Raw genomic sequence first — 22303 nt, 5'->3', positions numbered from 1 at the left:
GGGGGAGGTGGTGGAATCTCCTTCCTTAGAGGTTAAGGTCAGGCTTGACAAAGCCCTGACTGAGATGATTTAGTTGGGAATTGGTCCTGCTTTGAGCAGGCGGTTGGACTATATGACCTCCTGAGGTCCCTTCCAACCCTGATATTCTGAGCCCTGGTCTACACTAAGGTCGGGGGTCGAACTAGGGTACGCGAATTCAGCTACGTTATCGTAGCTGAATTCGAACTACCCTAGTTCGACTTACTTACCCGTCCAGACGCCGCGGAAGCGAACTCCGCGGCTCCAAGGTCGACTCCGGCAACTCCTCCTGCCACAGTGGAGTACCGGAGTTCGAACTAGCGCTTCCGGGGTTCGAACTATCGCGTCTAGATCAGACGCGATAGTTCGAACTCCGAGCAGTCGAACTCGCCGCGTCGACCCAGCAGGTAAGTGTAAACGTGGCCTAAGATTCTATGAAGCCTCAGAGGCCAGCTGAGAACAGTGTCCCCAATATGGAGCAATCACAGATGGGTCACACTTGGGCCAAATCTTGACCCCATTGAAGTCAAGGGCAAAACTCTTGTTGATTTTAGTGGTGCCAAGATTTACTCCCTAGCTTTGGAGCTAGCGGTCATGCTGACTAATAGCAATGCTCTCACCAGAACCCCTCCCAATGGTGTTTAGTTGTTAGAGCTTTTTGTCAGCTGTAGATTGATGGACACTGGGGGCTCTGGAGTTCAGGTTTTGTTTTAAAAAACAGCCCCCTTGACTGGATTTTCAGGTCCCACTCATCATGTTATGCACTGAAAGACACACACAGGGGACACTGCACTTTACACACACTGATTGCCAGGGCAAAACAGTAATAGCAAAACCAGCAGTAATAGCTGCACTGCCAAGTGTGTTTCGTTCCAAGATTGAGGGTCTCCAGTGGAGGAGGCTTGAGAATGTGAAGCCAGAATCCAAGGGGCACCAGCAGAGCAGTGGGTGGGAGCCGGACACTGAGTGTCAGGATTGAGAAGAGAAAATATAACATGAGAAGAAATCGCAGGAAGAAAGAGCAAGGCCACATGCCACCTATAAATAAGCCCAGCCTGAGCTGTGGTCAGGAAGTGAGTTCGTGCAACTCTAGAGACACGTGCTGCTGGTGCAATGCAGAAACACAGAGACCCGGCCGCAGGCCACCCCTGGGCTGGGGTCACTGTATTATCAGAGGCATCTCCAGTGCAGAAGCTGCTCCCCCCTGTCCCTGGAGTGAGGCTGCTCCTGAGACACAGAGACCTTCCCACCACCCGTCTGCTGTGGCCTCTTCTACCTCAGGCACTCAGCACAGCCAGGCAGCTGGGAGAACGGCACCTCCATCCCCTGCACCGTGTCCCAGGCAATGCTGATGCCCTGAGGCCATGGCACAGAGTCACTAGGCCAGACTGCCCCCTATGGGGGGGTGCTTTGCTCTGCACCTGCCAGCCCCAGAGTGACCCTAAAGGGGTGCAACTGGTCCCAGCAGGAGCGACTGGGTGGGTTTGTTGGCGTGTGATATGTAGGAGGTTGACTAGATGGCCTGGTGATCTGGTCTGACCTTAAACTCTATATCTTTGACTCCTTTTTACATCGCTGTTTCCCCCTCGGGTCCCGATTCATTGCCCAGCATCTGTGGAATGGGGAGGGCTACACGTCTGAAAGGTGAGATCCTCATGCCCTAGGTCTCCATGGTGCATTGCACTAACATACAGCGCCTAGCCAATGGGACCCTACCAAGTTGTGCTCTTTACAGGCTAGTGCAACAGAAATGTTAACTAAAAACAATAATAAATAAAATCTACAATGGGTGAAATTTCAGCTCTCACTTGCACCTGTGTAAATGTAGTGATGCAATTAAGGTTGCAGAGATGTCAGCAAAAGCCTGATCATCCCCAGCACTCACTTGTTTTGCTCCTCTCTAGGCTCCTGATGCTGATGCTGTTTTTAATTAACTGAAGTTTCTGTTTCAAATCCAGCCCCAAATAGAACAAACGGCCCCGGTTAAATGTGTCCATTTAAAGAAGCTGTTGGGTCTGGGAGGAGAATTTTTGATGTTCAGCAGGAAAGCAAGTGCTGTGACCACAAGCCAGCGCTATGCTGGTCGTACTGGGGGAGTGAGGTGTGAACAGACCCCACGGCGTATAGTCTAAAGCTGTGACCGGACATTGGGGTCAGTGCTAGGCTGTGTTATTTTTGAACACCTAGATCAAGCAATAGATAAACCTCTCCCCTTGCAAGGTCGATACTTCCCCTTGCTGGGCTGGTGCCGAGAGAGCAGTAAGTCCTAGGCGAGTGACAGCAGGACGTGGAAAGAAGGCTGTGCTAGGTGTTATCATGCGCCCATCCCACGGACTCCAGGGCAGCAGCTGTATGCCCCTGCCCAGCGGAAATCTGCATGTGCTGGGTCGGGGTGGGAGCTCTGGGCAGGCTCAGCCTAGGGGACATTCCCCAGGGGGTCCTGCCAAGCTGTAGCAGATCCCATTGAACTGTGGATACAAGTCCCTGGCAGAGGGCCCGGCTGGTCCTGTGGTTGGGCCCTGGGACTTGGGAGATCTGGATTTAATTCCTGGCTCTGCTTTAGCGCTCTCTGTGCCACCATTTCCCATGTGTAACCAAGGGCTAGTCCGACTGCACAGGGCGGGGTTGGGAGAATAACTCTATGAGCGTAGGCAGTGCTGGGGGCTGTATAAGTAAGCGGAGAACTAGAACTTAGATCCCCAGGGGGACCCCACTGCTGCAGAAGGGGGTGGGGTCAGGAGGTGATGGCTCATCTGGGGGTGCGGTTGGTCCTGCATGTCCTCTGCCACCCTTTGTGTTAGTGCTCAGCAGGCTGTTGTGAGTTGGGGCATGGTCTGAGATACCAGAAAACACAGCATGGTACTGAGCTAAACACAGGTACCTGGGGAGCTGGGCCCATGTGAGAATCACAGCAGCTCCTCAGACCCCTTTGCTGAAGTGGGAATGGCCCATCCCCCTGCCCTAGGCCCTGCAGGTGCTAGAGAGACAGAGAACAAGTCACCCCCAGCCAGGATAGCCTCTCTCCTGCCCCTCCGGCCCTGGCCCCTCTGTGGCACTGGCTGTGTGGGGATGGGAGAGGATGAGGGGCTCTGTGAGTGTCCTTGGGGAGTGCTGGGTGGGTGCCAAGTGGGGGGGGGGCTGCGGCGGGGTGTCTCCCAAGGAGCAGCACTTACCCTCCCTTGATTTCCCCAGATGCTGCCATCGGCCAATTTGATGCAGCCAGGGTGAGTGGTGTCGATTGAATCCTGACCGTGAATTTCAGGCTCAGGATCTGGGACATCCCAGCAGGAATTTCCGCCATGAGACACTGTCCAATGCTGGAGTGCAGCAGAGCTAACCTCAGTGCCGGGGGGTGTGAGCCGGGATTTGCACCTCTCTCTGTCCTGCTGGTCATAGGAAGCAGCCTCAGAGATTGCAATGCAGAAGGGATCGCTGTGATGGCCTGGTCTGCGTGCCTGCAGAGTCTCACCCAGCGATTCCTGCTTCCCGCCCAGAACTTCTGCCACTGCAATTATTGCTTTCATCTACCCACAAGAAAGACAAGATTTCTCTCACTTTCTGCCCAGTTTTCTATCTCTACCTGCTCCTGCCTCTGTGTTTGAGCTGATTGAAAATTTTTGTACAAAAACATGTTTAGTAGAAAAATGAGCTTTTTTTTTTAAATCAAAATTTTTACAAAAAAATGCAGGATTCTTTCAAAAAATTCTATTCTGTTTGCAAAAATTTGGTGGACACATATCAAAGTGGTCACTAAAATTGTCTGTTTATTGAAAACCTGGTTGTCAGTAAACAAATAAGGCTGAAGGCTGGGGGTTAGGGATTGGCTGGGTCCCCGCTGGCTTCCATCTCCCCTCTAGATGGTGCCAGAGCCCCACTGCCCGCCTGCTGGCTGCTTCTTCTGACCATCCCCTCCCCCTCTGGGTTCCCTGTCAGGGCTTGTCTGAGCCCTGGTCTACTCTATGAGTTTAGGTCTAATTTAGCAGCATTAGATCAATTTAACCCTGCACCCATCCACATGACAAAGACTTTTTTTTTTACTTAAAGGGCTCTTAAAATCGATTTCTGTACTCCTCCCCTGATGAGGGGATTAGCGCTGAAATCGACCTTGCTGGGTCAAATTTGGGGTAGTGTGGACACAATTTGACGGTATTGGCCTCCGGGAGCTATCCCAGAGTGCTCCATTGTGTCCACTCTGGACAGCGCTCTCAGCTCAGATGCACTGGCCAGGTAGCAGCGGCGGCTCCAGGCATCAGACATCCAAGCAAGTGCCTGGGGCGGCAAGTTGTGGGGGTGCTCTGCCAGTCCCTGTGAGGGCCTTCGGCGACATGCCTGGAGGAGGTCCACCGGTCCCGCGGCTTCAGCAGCAATTCAGCGGCGCATATGCCAAATCCGCGGGACTGGGGACCTCCCGCAGGCATGCTGCCAAAGGCGGCCTGACTGCCATGCTTGGGGTGGCAAAAAAGCTAGAGCCGCCCCTGCCAGGTAGACAGGAAAAGCCCCATGAACTTTTGAATTTCGTTTCCTCTTTGGCCAGCATGTCAAGCTGATCAGCACAGTGACCATGCAGAGCTCATCAACAGAGGTGACCACGGAGTCCCAGAATCACAAAAGACCTCCAGCATGGACCGAACGGGAGGTATGGGATCTGATCGATGTATGGGGAGACAAATCCATGCTATCAGAACTCCGTTCCAAAAGACGAAATGCCAAAATATTTGAAAAAATCTGCAAGGGCATGAAAGACAGAGGCTATAACAGTGACCTGCAGCAGTGCCGTGTGAAATTTAAGGCGCTCAGGCAAGCCTACCAAAAAAACAAAGAGGGAAACACCCACTCCGGGTTAGACCCCCAGACATGCCGCTTGTATGATGAGCTGCATGCCATTCTAGGAGGTGCAGCCACCACTACCCCAACCCTGTGCTTTGACTCCATCAGTGGAGTAGCACACAACAGGGATGCGGGTTTGTGGGGACAAGGAAGATGATGAGGAGGAGCTTGACGATAGCTCGCAGCAAGCAAGAGGAGAAACCATTTTCCCCAACAGCCAGGAACTGTTTCTCACCCTGGACCTGGAGTCAGTACCCCCCAAACCCACCCAAGGCGTGCACCCGGAGCCTGAAGGCAGAGAAGGGACCTCTGGTGAGTGTACCTTTGTAAATATTATACATGGTTTAAAAGCAAGTGTGTTTAATGATTAATTTGCCCTGGCATTCAGGGCCAGTACAGCTACTGGAAAAGTCTGTTAACGTGTCTGGGGATGGAGCGGAAATCCTCCAAGGACATCTCCATAAAGCTCTCCTGGATGTACTCCCAAAGCCTTTGAAAAAGATTTCTGTGGAGGGCAGCCTTTTTCTGTCCTCCATGGTAGGACACTTTACCATGCCAGGCCAGTAGCACGTAGTCTGGAATCAATGCATAACACAGTGTTTGGTCCCAGTGTTTGCTGGCATTCAAACAACAACTGTTCTTTATCTCTCTGTGTCATCCTCAGGAGAGTGATATCATTCATGGTCAGCTGGTTGGTTGAAATAGGGTGATTTTATTAAGGGGACATTCAGAGGTGCCCGTTCCTGCTGGGCTGTTTGCCTGTGGCTGAACAACATGTTTCCCACTGTTAGCCATGCGGTGGGAGGAGGGGTGAAGCAATCATCCCAGATAATTGACGGGGCGGGGGGAGTTGGGTTTGTGCTGCATGTTAATCCAAAAACCACAGCCCCTCCTTTTAAATTGCCAACCCATTTTAAATGGCCAACCCAACGGCTGCATGGTATAGGAAATGAGGGCGCTGCTGCATGAAACCATTCCCACATGTTATGAAGGTTAAAGAAGCCAAAAGACTGTGTCTTATCATGGATCCCTGCAAACCGAAATCTGTTGCCAGCCCTGCGTGAGTGATCTCTCACACCAAACCGGCATACCCTCAATAAGAGGCAAAATGTGACCTTGTACAGAAAGCACATGTGCTATGTAATGTTAACAGCAAGGTTTACCGTGAGAGAGTCTACCCATTGTTTTCCAAAATGTGTCTTTTTAACTACAACTCTCCCTTTTTTTTCCCTCCACCAGCTGCAAATGTTTCACACTCACACTATCTTCTTCCCAGAGGCTAGCGAAGATTAGAAGGCGAAAAAAACACACTCGTGATGAAATGTTCTCTGAGCTCATGCAGTCCTCCCACACTGAAAGAGCCCAGCAGAATGCGTGGAGGCACACAATGTCAGAGTCCAGGAAAGCACAATATGAACACGAGGACAGGTGGCGGGCTGAAGATGATAGGTGGCATCAGCTTGCTGACAGAAGGCAAGAGGCAATGCTGAGGCTACTGGAGGAACAAACTGATATGCTCTGGTGTATGGCTGAGGTTCAGGAAAGGCAGCATGAGCACAGACCGCCGCTACAGCCCCTGTGTAACCAACTGCCCTCCTCCCCAAGTTCCATAGCCTCCTCACCCAGATGCCCAAGAACGCGGTGAGGGGGGCCTCCGGGCACCCAACCACTCCACTCCAGAGGACTGCCCAAGCAACAGAAAGCTGGCATTCAATCAGTTTTAAAATGCAGTGAGGTCTTGTCCTTCCCTCCTCCCACACCCCACCCAGTGCTTCCCTTTTTTTTTGTTTGTTTGTTTTTAAATTTTGGCTGAAAATTCTAGTTTTTCAGGCTCTCGGTACTCCAAAAAAGAAATGAAAATGCTGGACAAAAGCTGATACTTTTTTGCAAAACTCTTTGTTTAGTTCAAAATCCACTTTTCTGACAAACAATAGTTTAGATAGAGAATTTGGAACTAGGCCTCCTAACTTCATAATTATCAGCCAAGAAAAGAAATCTACTAGCCCTTCGGCTATTACATTGCATCTCATTCTAATGCACAGCAGCCCTGCCCTCCAATCCCTGTCATCCCAACCTCCACACAGAGACGCTCAGAGCTCCGGATATTCCGCCCTTTCACCCTTATTACTGGGTGATTTTCCATACAGGGCAGCTCTCTGCTCACCAGGGATTCTCTTTACTCACTGTCTCCAGAGGTGTCTGGATAATGAATTGAGCTGAAGCACCAAACCCCAGAGAGGCTGTTGCTGGACTCCGAACCCCTGCGGTAGGAAGATAAGGACCCAGAGGCAGAGCACTGATAAGGAGTACCTGGCATCACTGCCTCCAGCTGGGCCATAATGGGGAGGATTACAGGGGCGAGCCAGGAAAAACTTCTGCTAGGCGGCCGACGCTCCAGTGTGTGTCACTGTTGCAATTAGCCACTCACAGCTTCTCTTAAGAGGGTGGAATTTTCTCATGAACTGCAGCTCACCCATCATGGTCTCTTGCTTAGAGAGCAAAATCCAACCCCCCCATCCTCACACCCAGCGCTTCAGGCCAGAGGAGTCACACCTGGGGCCAGAGTTTCACAGAGATATTTAAGCACCTAGAGATGCAGATGGGGACCTAGTAGGAGTTGGAAAAGCACCTGTCAATCTAATTCCCATCAGAATCTACTGGGATTAGGTGCTGTGGCAGAGCTCTGACCTTGCTCCCGTGGGTTCTGCGCTTCTAGGCGGTTTATGCTAGCCTCAGTGGCTCACTGTGACCCTCCACGTAGCCCTTCTCTCTCTAGGGCCAGGGTTACAGTCTACTGAGCCCTTTTCATCATAGGCCTGCAAGGAGGTTGGTGAGAGAACTCCCACAGTCTCTGTTCAGCCTCCTGTCCTGACAGGGACCTGACTTCCCCTTCCAGGAGATGTTCCTGTAGTGGTGGGTTGGGGGGAACCCGGGCCCACCCTCCACTTCAGGTTCCAGCCCAGGGACCCTAATGGCAGCAGTTGTTGGCAGCCGACCTTTCACTGCCAGAGTTGCTACATTTCCCTGGGCCACTTCCCTACTGCTCTCCTGCTTCTCCCTTCTTCACCCTTACCGTAGGGCTCCCTTACCGATGGTTTGAGGGTGTCTTCAGTTACCAGCCCTTCAGCCACACTTCCTCTCCTCTGGCTCCCTGACTCCCCTGCCTGACTGTGAGTGAGCCCTTTTTATAGTATCAGCAGGGCCTTAATTAGAGTCAGGTGGTCACATTAACTGAATGGCCTCACCTGACTCTTTACAGGTTAATTAGAGTCAGGTGTTCTCATTAGCCTGGAGCAGCCCCTGCTCTGGTCAGTCAGGGAACAGAAAACTGTTAATCCAGTGGCCAGTATATCTGCCTTCTGTTATTCTGCTGTACCCAACTGGCCTGGGTCTATCACAGTGCCTAGAAGCTTTTGTGAATCCTGGTAAGTGCCCATCTGCAGGCATGTCTATTACCTATTAGGTACCATATAGGTGTCTAAATACCTGTGAAAATCTGCCCACAAGTGACTGGCCCAAGAACAGACAGGACCTCTGTGTCAGAGCTAAGAGTTGAACCCAGATCTTCTGGGTCCTAAAGGAGTGTTTTCACCGCAAAGATCATCCTGATAATAAATAATATTCATGATAAATAGCATGATCCAGCAAATAGGACTGTTGTGTTTCTTTTGTGGCTACACACGAGACACAAAACAAAAGTAGGCTCTAAATCAAGGGCTAATGCAACATTTATTTGAAGGACAACATTTAAGTGTCATCTCAACAATGTACATTTGTGAAATTCCAGAATTCACAGCTCTGTTAATATCTCTACGCTATAAAGATTCAACCCAAAGAACCCCTTAAAATGGGTTATACATTATTAAATGAGCTTGTTATAACCCTCATCTCCTGTGCCTGCTGTAGTTTGGGGTGGTTCAAATACACTCTGGACAGCAAAACTGCCTCATAAATCAGTGGGCCGTAGCTGTGAATATGGAAAGGGAAAGAGAACAGGCAAAATGTCTGTAGTGTAACTGGTGGAGACATTTCTCCAGCATCACACAGTGCATGGCAGTTTGTAACACGTAGCATCACCTGTGTATTAGCCCAAAGAGAGCAGCCTCCTTCAAAGAAGGAAAGTGGCCAAATCATCAACTCTGGAGTATATGTGAAGGGAAATGAAAGCACATGTTTGCAAACTACTGTGTACTGGAGAGAGAGAATATAGGGTGGATGCTTCAGCCCTTATTTACATGGGATGAAATTCACACCTTCCCACAAGGCTTATGCACTGCTTATGTACCTCTTACCCGCCGTGTAAGTGATATATAGGCCTTGAGCTGCAGAGGAGTGAATGTCACCCATTTCATAGCATCTTATCTGAAGAGGTCCCACTGATTTCAAGGCAACCACTCATGGAGTAGGGTACTACTCATTAGTAGTGAGGAGGCAGCATATGGCCATCAGTAGTAAAAATAGTTGGCTTGTACCTAGTCAGGGGTCGGCAACCATTCAGAAGTGGTGTGCCGAGTCTTCATTTATTCACTCTAATTTAAGGTTCCGCGTGCCGGTAATACATTTTAACATTTTAGAAGGTCTCTTTCTATAAGTCTATAATATATAACTAAACTATTATTGTATGTAAAATAAATAAGGTTTTTAAAATGTTTAAGAAACTTCATTTAAAATTAAATTAAAATGCAGAGCCCTCCGGACCGATGGGCAGGACCCCGGCAGTGTGAGGGCCACTGAAAATCAGCTCAAGTCAGGGCCGGTGCAACCATTTAGGCGACCTAGGCGGTCACCTAGGGCACTGGCATTTGGGAGGCGGCATTTTCTTCAGCAGCAACTGCAGCGGCCGGATCTTCGGCCGCCCTGGTTGCCACCACCATTTAGGCGGAGGGAGCTGGGGCAGGGGGGTGCGGGGAGGGCCGCCGGCAGCAAGTAAGGGGGGGGGCGTCACGCAGGGGAACTCCCTGCCCCAGCTCACTCCTGCCCCGCCTCCTCCCCGAGCACGTTGCGGCCGTTTCACTTCTCCCTCCTCCCAGGCTTGTGGCGCCTAAGCAGCTGCACGGGGGGCACTTCAGGGCGGAGATGGGGAGCTGCCGTGGGGGGGCCTCAGGGCGGAAGGAGGAGCTGCTGCGGGGAGGGGGGCGCCTCAGGGCGGGGGCACGGGGGCGGGAGGGCGCAAGGTGGAAGTTTCGCCTAGGGCACGAAACATCCTTGCACCGGCCCTGGCTCAAGTGCCACATTCGGCACATGTGCCATAGGTTGCCTACCCCTGTCTAGGTCTCCAAGCACTTTACAAAGGAGCTCCGTGTCATTCTCCACAGCTTACAGATGGGAAAACTGAGTCACAGAGTGGGGCTGTGATTTGTCCAAGGTCACCCAGATTGCACAACCAGAATTAGAGCCCAGCTCCAAGTCCAGGCCACACTGTATTAAATAGTTTGATATAATGTTAAATATGAAATATGGACATTCTCATCTGCCTTAAATTCTGTGTTTTTCCTGTTCCATTTGCTCAAAAAAAGTCATAGCTCTTGGTTGACTGATATGAGTTACTGGATGCTAAGGTACAGATTTCTGTTCTTTGGGGAGCTGAGCTGCTGTTCTTCTGAAGCAGATCAGTCACTCAGGGTTGGAATATGTTCCCAAAAGGAAAAAAAATCTGATGCACAAAAAGGAAAACAAATCCAAAGAGTTTGCAAGACCTGAGCCCCGTGCCAGTGTTCTCAGAGAAGCCACATTAGAGACCAAAACCTGTGAAGGGTGTGAGAGAGAAAAATCATAAAAATGAACATTCACAGCAACTCAACTGCCTAATCTGAAATCCAGAAGGAATATGGGCCGTTAACTCAAACCCTTGTTCATTTCAGACTGACGGCAACATCAGACTGGATGGGCCAAGACTAAATGTTCCTGAACTAGGAATTATTTCAGAGATGTTCTCTGGTCTGTGTTATACAGGAGGTCAGATTAGATGAACACAATGGTCCCTTCTGACTTTGCAATTTAGGAGTCTGTAAGTTAGAACCAGAGATACTTACTCTCAATTGAAATGCATACACATATTTCAAAATACATCAGACAGACAGACAGACACACATTTATATTTACATGTGTGTGGGATACATTTTGCTTCAAGAACTTATCTGCTTCTAAACCCCGAAGTTTTGAGAGGCACTTGGTGTGTGTGTGTTTTAGTGTCTTAATTAGAGCTGGGGAAAAATTAGCAAATTCAGGAAAAAATTTAGCAAATAGTTTCAGTTTAAAAAACCCTAATTTTGTTGGGGGAAATGTCAAAATATTTCATTTTGTCATTTTCTTTTGAATAGACATTCACACATGAAGTCATGTATACATGTATTCAATCCAAACATTCAGCAAGACAAAACAAGAAACAATCAGATTTGATTATGAACTAAATCATTTTCCCCGGTTACTAGAAGGCACTCAGATACTATTTTGGGGAGACTGGGATAAGAACCTACATAGACTAGAACAGCATCTCTAGAATGGACCAACCAGAATAGCAAATCTGAGCTCCTCTGAACATTGGGGAAGCTCAGGGTAAGATTTGTCTCCAGCACCAAACTGTGTGACTTGGGTCCCTCTCCAAAGATTTCACATATGAGAGGTCAAAGGGGTTCATACTTGCCTGATGTGCTCACCAATGCTATATGGATGTATGTCATATTCTGTTTCCCCAGCTGAGGAATGACCTGCTGTCTGTGCTGTGCAATGACTTACGGTTGTGTGGGTCACCGCCGTGCCTCTGCTGGGCTGCAGAAAATATGCACATGCATTAATAGTGTGTAAATGAGTCTGTTCAGGCTGCAGAGCACATATAAGGGCAAAGTGGGGCTGAAAAGCAGGTATAATCCCTTGAGGAATTGTCGGCAGTGGGGATTGTCTATGGGACTTCTGGATCTAAAACTGGGAGTATCTACAGCCTCAGCTAAAGGCTAAAGGCCGAAGCAGGTTTATTAACCCACAGGGGCGGCTCTAGGTATTTGCCGCCCCAAGCACGGCAGGCAGGTGCTGGTGCTGCTGCCTGGAGCCGCCCCTGTTAACCCAGATGGGTGGTGTAACCCACAGACCTCTTGCTGCCAAGTGGCAGAGGGCACGGGGGGCATAATGGTTACAGCAATCCCACAGGGCTGGTGTTTACATTCTAGTTCACCGAAGAGTGTCATGTGAGGATTCTACTGAAAGCCTGTGTCACACTGGTCCTTATAACCTGTGTGAAGTGTATGTGCAAGTAATATGGAAGAAGACATGTGTATATTGGAAATTATGTTCTCAAGGCCTTGTAGTTAAAGGCAGTTCACCCAGAGGTAGCGAGCCTTGAGACTGTTTCTACCAGACAGGATGTGGGAGATGCTTATTTCCATACCTGACCATTGTGTTTTGTGTGTCTTACAATAGAAGTCTATTAGCTCACTGAGCCACATGCTAATGAAGAGATTGTGGGGACTTGAGAACAAAAAATAATCAGGAAGAGGTAAAAAGTGGGGATGGGGTGGCTGCTTTACAGGTGAAGAAATAAAGACTGGTCTGAGATAATACTTAGTCATGCCATTAGTGCAGGGGACTGGACTAGATGACCTCTGGAGATCCCTTCCAGTCCTATGATATTATTATATCTAGAGGTGCAGAAAGACCCCCTGGTATCCTTCACCTGGGGGTTCAAGCTGCCAGCGGGCTTGGTGTCATGAAAGGAGAGTCTCAGCCACCTGAGTTAAAAAATGCGGTGACAAGGACTTTGGGTGAGCAATGCCTTCGTTAGCTGAATCTAGGCTCTACAATGCGTATTATGATTTTGATTTATATGCAACCCCTTTGTTTCCAGGATTTCTGGTGGCTATCATTGAATCGCTCTTCTTTGTTAAATAAATTTATATGCGCTTTTTTCATAATCTAAGTGCTGTGTGCTACACAGAGCTGTGTTCTAAGGTGTATCTAATAAGCTGTGGAGTACTATGCCTTTGGGAACAGCAGGTCTGGTCATTCTGTGAGTGATGAAGGGGCTGGACACCACAGGGGGCCGCTCGGAGTTCTCCGCGGTTGGAGTCTGCCTAGAGCTTGCCGGCCTGTGGCTGGTGGCGTCAGGCAGTTGACCCCTTGCAGGTACAGAGAAGAGTCCTCAAGTTAACAGCAGGCATTAGCGAGGTGCCTGGGAACTCTGGTATCCCGGGGATCATCACAGGTGGTCTGTTGACCCCTAGAGGGGGACTGAGTGCAGTAATGACCAGGTGTGGGTGACACAGGCAAAGAAGTTAGGGGAAATAAAGGCTTTTATATATTCATCGGGAAAAAAATGAAGTAGACTCCTTAATAAATAAACAAGAGGGACAAAATTAATGCTTAATCAAAAAGGCCGAGGTACTGAATAACTTGTGTTAGCAAAGAACGATAAAATAATAGCTGTGGGGGAAAATTAGTTACTAAAATTGAGGTTCGGGTTTTAAAAAATCTCTGACATTCAGGAGTATTATGCTCCTAACCTCCTTAGGCACTTTTGTAAATTATGCTACTCGAAGATAGTAGAAATATAAGCAATAAGCAGGATAGGTTTTTAAAAGTATATATTGTCAGACGATGAGAGTGCTTTTTTGATACTGATAACATGAAAGAAAGTTGAAAAGAACTTGTAATGAAAAGGAAGATTTCCTATTGAGAGACTGAGTAAAAATTGTAAACGTGTCTAAGGGCTTGTCAACATGGCATTATGCACCAGCGGGGTGTATGAATTCTAAAGCGCACCAATGTGGTTCACACTAACTGGCCTGTGCAGACTCTGGCGGTATGCACTAAAAGCACATTAATATAGTGCTTTTTGGAATAGTCAGCGCTATGTTAGTGTGCACTAGGAAACTTTTAATGCTTGACACCAGGGTGTACTTAAGACAGTTAGTGCATAAGAACGGCCATGCTGGGTCCGACCATCTAGCCCAGTATCCTGTCCTCTGACAGTGGCCAATGCCAGGTGCTTCAGAGGGAATGAACAGAACAGGCCATTAGTGAGTGATCCATCCCCTGTCATCCACTCCCAGTTTCTCACAATCAGAGGCTAAATACACTCAGAACATGGGGTGACCATGCTGACTAATAGCCATTGATGGACCTATCCTCCATGAACTTATCTATTTATTTTTTTAACCCTGTTATAGTCTTGGCCTTCACAACATCTCCTGGCAAGGAGTTCCAAAGGTTGACTGAGCGATGTGTGAAGAAATATTTTCTTTTATTTGCTTTAAACATGTGGCCTATTAATTTAATTGGGTTACCCCGGTTTGTGTGTTATGTGAAGGGGTAAATAACACTTCCTTATTAACTTTCTCCACACCAGTCATGGTTTTATAGACCTCAATCATATCTCCCTTTAGTAGTGTCTTTTCCAAGATGAAAAGATCCAGTCTTTTTAATCTCTCCTCATACGGAAACTGTTCCATACCCCTAATAATTTTTGTTGCCCTTTTCTACACCTTTTCCAATTCGAATATATCTGTTTTGAGATGGGGCATCCAGAACTAGACACAGTACTCCAGGTGTGAGCATACCATGGATTTATATAGCGGCATTTTGATATTTTCTGTCATATTATAAATCCCTTTCTTAATGATTCCCAACATTCTGTTAGCTTATTTGGCTGCCGCTTCACACTGAATGGATGGTTTCAGAGAACTATCCACAATGACTGCAAGATCTCTTTCTTGAGTGCTAACAGCTAATTTAGACCCCATAATTATATATATATACATATATAGTTTTCCAGTATGCATTGCTTTGCATTTATCAACACTGAATTTCATCTGCCATTTTGTTGCCCAGTCACCCAGTTTTGTGAGATCCCTTTGTAGTTCTTTGCAGTCTGCTTTGGACTTAACTATCTTGAGTAATACGTTGGTATGCTTTAGAACTCCACTCTGGTGTGTATTGCCTTGCTGTGTAGACAAGCCCAAAGGGATTAGGAGCCTAAATTCTACTGTCTTTGAATAGGATGTAGCCATCTAAGTCACTTGGACACTTTTGAAAATTTTACCTACTATTAATCAATTTCCTCTGTGATATTGAAGCCAGCTTCTTGTTATAAGTCCTGTTGTAGCCTCCACCCCAAACCTTCTCATCTCTCACTTCAGCGATATCAAACCAACCCATCTGATGTTGTGTATGGCACACCTCGCCCAAAGGGGTGGGACAGTTTTTTTTGAAAGCTTGGTTAAAATTGGATGAGGTCTTTTGAAGATCTGGAGGTTTCCATTTCTTGGCTGACACATCCAAAGCAGCATGGCTTTCAGACACCAGATTTATTTTGTTTTGTTGGCCTTGCTGTGGAGAGGCCTTGTAGTGTTTCTTTCAATTTGATTTGGGGAAGAGGGAGGTTGGTGGGGGAATGAGAATTACAATTATTTTCCTAGGAAACAATGGTAAAACTGCCAACGGCACGAGTGTTCTGATGCATTGAGCCAGACCACAGTCAGACCACTGTTAGGATTTGATATGTTTCACATTTTAACACTTTCTGGTCAATAGATCAGCTACAAAAGGCTGACTCAGAAGCAAACTGAACTGTACAGTTTCCTGGCACTATGGAAATGCCAATAAATAATTTAAAACTTTCAGGCTTTCACTTACTGTAGCACTGGCCCTGCCAAATCCAACATTCATGGCATCTGAGGAAAGACATTGAATACATCAGTATCACCTTCCATTGAAACGCCAAAGAACTTGTTTTAACCCTAGAAACTGCTGAAACTTTTTAAAAATATATATTTTAAAATGGCTATTTGACCAATATGAAAATGTTTGCAGGAAATTTTCAGTTTGGTCCAAATTTTTCCATTTTTTTTGGATGATTTTTTTTAACTACACGATTTCAAAAAAAATCCCCAGCCCCCTTTTTTTCTTTTCTTTTTGTTGAAAAAACAAAAACTTTTTTTAGGAAATTTTAGAGGGAAATGGACATTTTTCACTCCCCATCCCCTCATAATTGGCATTTAACAACAAGCTCTAGTTAACCTTTATTTCAGCTCCTGCTTCAAACCTGGCATCAAGTCTAGTCTCACTGGGAAGTCCCTGTAGCCCGGCTGTCACCCTGCTTTGACTCTTCTGTCCCCCACCCTTTTACCCAAACACCAATCTAAGCAGCATCTTACACTCAAGCCGATCTCCAGGGCTCTTGGCACTCTCCTCACTTGGACTCTGTTCCCTGTGGAAAAATGTGAGCACAAAATAACAAAAGGTTAGCAGCTGCCCTTGCCTGTGGTGCTCCCCATGGGAAATGTGAGGCCCAGGTCAAATCTCTGCTCTACTCAATGTGAATCAGAGACTTAGAATAGAATCATAGAATCTCAGGGTTGGAAGGGACCTCAGGAGGTATCTAATCCAAACCCCTGCTCAAAGCAGGACCAATCCCCAACTAAATCATCCCAGCCAGGGCTTTGTCAAGCCTGACCTTAAAAACCATTAAGGAAGGAGATTCCACCACCTCCCTAGGTAACCCATTCCAGTGCTTCACCACCTTCCTAGTGAAAAGAGTTTTCCTAATATCCAACCTAAACCTCCCGCACTGCAACTTGAGACCATTACTCCTTGTTCTGTGATCTGGTATCACTGAGAACAGTCTAGATCCATCCTTTTTGGAACCCTCTTTCAGGTAGTTGAAACTTAAACTGGGTGACAGCCTGACAACTGAGTTATGGGACATTCTGCCACAGGGCACCCTCTGTGTCATCTGTTGAAAGTTGTCCACTGGGTATAACTGATTGAAGAGTCCCTGGGGTAGAGGGATAAACTGGTTCCATAACCTCTATTAGAGCAGACTTATTCAGGACTTGAACTTGGGTCTCCCACAGCCTAGGGGAATGGCCTAACCACAAGAGTATTGGACATTGTAGGACAGAACAGTCTTTAATCAACAATTCCATCCTGGAACTTAGGAAACCTTCCTGAGAAAAGTGTAACTGAAACCTATAGATTTCAGCAAAAATGTAGGTTTCCTTTAATCAACATTTGTTGACAAAATTGTCAAAAATGTCCTGAACATCTCTGATTGGTGCTAGTCATCAGCTGCAGAGCCAGGGGCACCCAGGCCATGGTCCAACCACATTTTGGCCCACCACAGCTCAGATCTGGGCAGGTGATCTGGTAGTGCCAGGGCCAGGAAGGGGACAGGCTGGCTGTTGTAGTGCTTTGCCAGGAGAGAACTTCACCTGCACTCAGTGAGGAGAGTCAACAGGCCAGAGTGGGGAGCCGGGCCAGCCGTAATGGGACAGGAGATGCTGGGGATTGGGTTGGATCTCCACTCCTGCTCCACCCCAGACCACCCCCAGGGGCAGAACCCAACCCCACTCCATGTGCCTACCCCAACCCCATATAGTGCTCTGTAGCCCCTGGTGCTAATGATGGGGATGGGAGGAAGCTGCAGTTTGAAGTGATTGAACAGGGAAGGAGAACTCTCATCCCACGAACCCCCCAGGGTGGGGGGGCATTGTCATGATGTGTGGTGGTTTGAGCGCTCCCGTTCTGGCTGGGATTCTGAATGGGGCCTAAGAGAATTAGGCATTCAGCTCCCATCAAATTGGGATTTAGAACCTTTTGCTGCCTTAGGCCCTTTTGAAAAGCCAGTTTCCATGATGGGTGTTTGTGTGAGCCACGTATCAGCTAGACATATTAGCCAAGGGGTGATCGCAACCTACTTTGTATCTCTCCACTTCGATAGAACTGAAAAATAAACAGAAAATGTTATGTAAAGTCTGTGCACATTACCCCATGAACTAAACAATAGCCACAAGTACACACAGTCTATGGCTTCTCATGGCTATCTTGCCTTTGCTTTCCATGAGAACAGAACAAGGCTAGGTATGTATGTAGAAGCAATATATATTGTTTATCTTTGTTGATCTATATATTGGATTTATCCATCCATCCCTGTCTACCCCATTAGTACACAGGAATATTACACTCTGAAATGTTCCACGAAAAAACATTTTACTCCACTCCACTGCACTGCACACACTTTTCTCCCTTGGGAGAAGATGAGAGACCATACGTGAGACAGATGTGCAGACTGGAAGGTGCTCAGATACTACAGTGATGAGTGAAAAGTAAGAACCTAGAATAGTTTGGGGGAAAAAACCTTCTTTCAATTATCAGAGGGGTAGCCATATTAGTCTGCATCTGTAAAAGCAGCAAGAGTCCTGTGGCACCTTATAGACTAACAGATGTATTGGAGCATGAGCTTTCATGAGTGAATACATGCATCTGATGAAGTGAGTATTCACCCACGAAAGCTCATGCTCCAATACATCTGTTAGTCTATAAGGTGCCCCAGGACTCTTTGCTCCTTCTTTCAATATTATTTAGTTCTATTGCTGGGCTAGAAAATCCAGAATGATCTGGTAGAGCAGCTGTGTTTAGCAGATTCTCCACTATACATAGTCAATTAATTCACTAGACTGGTGAAACTGTTAATTACAAATAATGGATAGACAAAGTGGATGAAGTAATATCTTTTATTGAACCAGACTTCTGTTGGGGAGAGAGACAAGCTTTTTAGCTACACAGAGCTCTTCTTCCCATCTTGGAAAGGTACTCGGAATGTCACAGCTAAAGACAAGATCAAATAGATAGTTTAGCATAAGTCGTTAGCACATATTCTAAGGGACCTTTGAAGGTGATTTGGTTCATATACACCCATTTATCACAGGACAAAAAGGTTACAGACTGTTGTAATAAGCCATAAATCCAGTTTCTCTGCTCAGTCCATGATTTTTAATGTCTAGCAAAGTTATGAATTTAAGCTCCCAGACTCCCCAGGTTTCCTTTGAGGCTGATGACTGAGAGGTCAGATGTGGAGTGATTGCTCTGTGAAAAGTGTTCACTCACAGATGATATGCTGGTTTTGTCTTTTATCATTTTCCTGTGTGAGTTCATTTAAAAGCAGCGACGGCTCAAGCTTTTTTGCCGCCCCAAGCACCCCTGTGAATTCAGCGGCGTGCCTGCGGGAGGTATGCCGGTCCCGCGGCTTTGGTGTACCCGCTGCTGAAGACCTCCTGCAGGCATGCCGCTGAAGGCAGCCTGACTGCCACCCTTGCAGGCACTGGCAGGGCGCCCCCCACAGCTTGCTGCCCCAGGCAAATGCTTGGAGCGCTGGTGCCTGGAGCCACCGCTGTTTAAAAGTGTAGTGATTGTCCGGTTTCACCCGCAAAGGTGTTATTGGGGCGTTTAGTGCCCTGGATGAGGTACACGACATGATATGCTAGGCAGGTGTAGAACCCATGGATCATGAAAGGTGTGTTGTGGGGGTGTTGATCATTATAGTAGGGGAGATATGTTTGCAGGTTTTGCACCTGTTGTTCTGGCAGCGTCTGGTACAGCTTTGAGTTGCAGTGTCCTGGTCTGGCTGGATGTGATATTTGTTAAGGATTTTACTGCACTTATTAGGATGCTTTGCTGTGGGCCCTGCTTCCTGACAGGGAGGGCTGGGGCACTGAGCATCATCTCTCTGAGGTGCTTGGCTGCCTGGTTCTTGCTCTCTTGTTCGGAGTCTAAATGATCCCTATGCCATATGTGGGGTCATTGGACTGTATGAGCCCTTTATCTACTAGATTAAAGAGCTCGTTATTAAATATTTGTTCCCCATGTAGGTACTTATAGACTGTAACCTTCACTTTTGTTAAGATAAATAGATTGAGCTTCTGACTCTATCACTATAAATCAGGTATCAGGGGGTAGCCGTGTTAGGGTACGTCTACACTACGAGACTATTCCGAATTTGCATAAACCGGTTTTGTAAAACAGATTGTATAAAATCGAGTGCGCGCGGCCACACTAAACACATTAAATCGGTGGTGTGCGTCCACGGTCCAAGGCTAGCATCGACTTCTGGAGCGTTGCACTATGGGTAGCTATTCCGTAGCTATCCCATAGTTCCTGCAGCCTCCCCCGCCCCTTGGAATTTCCGGGTTGAGATCCCAGTGCCTGATGGGGCAAAAATCATTGTTGCGGGTGGTTCTGGGTAAATGTCGTCAGTCACTCCTTCCTCTGGGAAAGCAATGGCAGACAAGCATTTCGCACCTTTTTTCCCTGGATTGCCCTGGCAGATGCCATAGCATGGCAATCATGGAGCCTGTTTTGCCTTTTGTGACTGTCACCGTATGTGTACTAGATGCCGCTGACAGAGGCGATTCAGCAGCGCTACACAGCAGCATGCTTTTGCTTTTGCATGACAGCAGAGATGGTTACCAGCCATACTGCACCATCTACCAATCCATAAATTGGTAAAAAGATGATCATGGCTACCAGTCCTTTTGCACTGCACCATCTGTTGCTGTCATAAGTGCCCCTGGCTGCTCTTAGCCAGGGGCGCAAAAGCCAAAATTGGGAATGACTCCCTGAGTCAATCCCTCCTTTTTGGTATCTAAAAATAGAATCAGTCCTGTCTAGAATTTGGGCAAGTGTACTAGAGAACTACTGTATCATAGAACCAGAGAGCACAGCTGTTCTGTGTCAGATCCAGCAGAAATTATGAGCTGTATGCTATTCACAGGGGGTGCTCCTGCAACAACCCCACCTGTTGATTCCATTCTTCCCCCAGCCTTCCTGGGCTACCGTAGCATTGTCCCCCCACTTGTGTGATGAAGTAATAAAGAATGCAGGAATAAGACACAGTGACTTGTTAGTGAGAAATGAGTGGAAGGCAGCCTCCAGCTGCTATGATAGTCCAGACAGGACATTAAGAACTGTGGAGGAGAGGAGCCCAGCAACGTGCTGCTAGTCCAGGGGCAATTGAATCTTTTCTTTACACATAAAGGATGGGGGCTGATGGAGCTCAGCCCCCTGTTGCTATGATGACGATGGTTATCAGCCATACTGCACCATCTGCCAGGAAAAATTAGGGCCAGGCACCCTTGATTGACCTAACTGATGCTAGTCGGCATGGTTACCAGTCCTTTTGCACTGCCCCATGTGCCAATAGGCTGATGATGAAGACGGGTACCAGTCATATTGCACCATCAGCCACCCCTGGCGGGGGGGGGGGGAAGGATGTTGGTGTTGAGTGCTGCAGCATCGCATCTATCTGCAGCATTCAGTAAAGATAGGGTGACATGTAAAAGAGTCAAGAGAGGATTGTTTTCCCTTTCACTTCTGGGGGTGGGTGGCGGGGTGCGTAAATTGCCGAGCTATGCCCTGACCCACTGCGGACACTGTGTTTGACCCTAGAAGCATTTGGAGCTCAGCCAAGAATGCAAATACTTTTCGGAGACTGCAGGAACTGTGGGATAGCTTGAGTCCTCCAGTCCATGAGCGTCCATTTGATTCTTTGGCTTTCCGTTACGCTTGTCACGCAGCAGTGCGCTGAGCCCCTGCTATGGCGTCTGTCTGGAGATTTTTTAAAAATGATTTTGAATTTCGTCTTCTGTAACGGAGCGCTGATAGAACAGATTTGCCTGCCCTTACAGCGATCACATCCGCATGGTCCATGCGGGAGCTCTTTCTTTATTTTGATTTTTAACTGCATCGCCACACGTGCTGATCGGAGCTCCACGCTGGGCAAACAGGAAATATTCAAAAGTTCGCGGGGTTTTTCCTGTCTACCTGGCCACTGCATCCGAGTTCAGATTGCTGTCCAGAGCGGTCAGTGGTGCACTGTGGGATACCGCCCGGAGGCCAATACCGTCGATCTGCAGCCACACTAACCCTAATCCGATATGGTAATACCGATATTAGCGCTACTCCTCTCGTTAGGGAGGAGTACAGAAACCGGTTTAAAGTGCCCTTTATACCGATATAAAGGGCCTCTCAGTGTGGACGGGTGTGGCATTAAATCGGTTTTACGCTCCTAAAACCGGTTTAAACGCCTAGTGTAGACCAGGCCTTAGTCTGGATCTGTAAAAGCAGCGAAGAGTCCTGTGGCACCTTATAGACTAACAGACGTATTGGAGCATGAGCTTTCGTGGGTGAATACCCACTTCGTCGGATGCAAACCTATAAATCAGGTTTTCTAACCTTTTAATCTTTGTCTCTTCTTTGAGCCCGCTCCAACTGAGGAACTCAAATCCCACTGAAAGTAAACAGGAACTGAGGGCCTAAACCCCTTAAGCTCTTTTGACAATCCTGTCTTAGACAAATGCACTATGTCACCTTAGTCTGTGTGTGTACATGCTAAGTCACATTTGTGAGTGACTTGCGGATGCTTTGTCATTCTTCATGGATACTGCATTGATCTCGTTATTGGGATATTGGGATTAGGAAACATGCAGGAAAGCAGAGCAATAGTTTGAGATAAGACATTATGCAAACATAAGCAAACACTTGAGAGTCATTACAGGAAAATGGCAGAGCCGTAGCCCTGGGGAGACAGGCTGCTGGGCCCATCCAATTGGTTTTGGATTATCAGGGCCCAAAAGCCCAGAACTGGAGAAGACAAAGGAATTCTGGATGGATAAAAGTGACTTTCTTACTAGGG

The 22303-nt window shown here is 47.6% G+C and overlaps 1 long non-coding RNA gene across 1 annotated transcript; it reads right to left on the bottom strand.

The window, feature by feature from the left end:
• Nucleotides 1–11511: 11511 nt before the first annotated feature.
• On the bottom strand, nt 11512–16123 carry LOC123350624. Its single transcript, XR_006573778.1, has 3 exons — nt 15990–16123; nt 15469–15506; nt 11512–11613 (listed from the first exon to the last, which is right to left on the bottom strand). It is a non-coding gene; the product is annotated as an uncharacterized LOC123350624 (long non-coding RNA).
• Between the last annotated feature and the right edge of the window lie 6180 nt (nt 16124–22303).

Source organism: Mauremys mutica, chromosome 15 (assembly GCF_020497125.1).
Source record: "Mauremys mutica isolate MM-2020 ecotype Southern chromosome 15, ASM2049712v1, whole genome shotgun sequence".
Taxonomy (NCBI): Eukaryota; Metazoa; Chordata; order Testudines; family Geoemydidae; genus Mauremys; species Mauremys mutica.
This window is presented reverse-complemented; position numbering and strand designations above follow the sequence as displayed.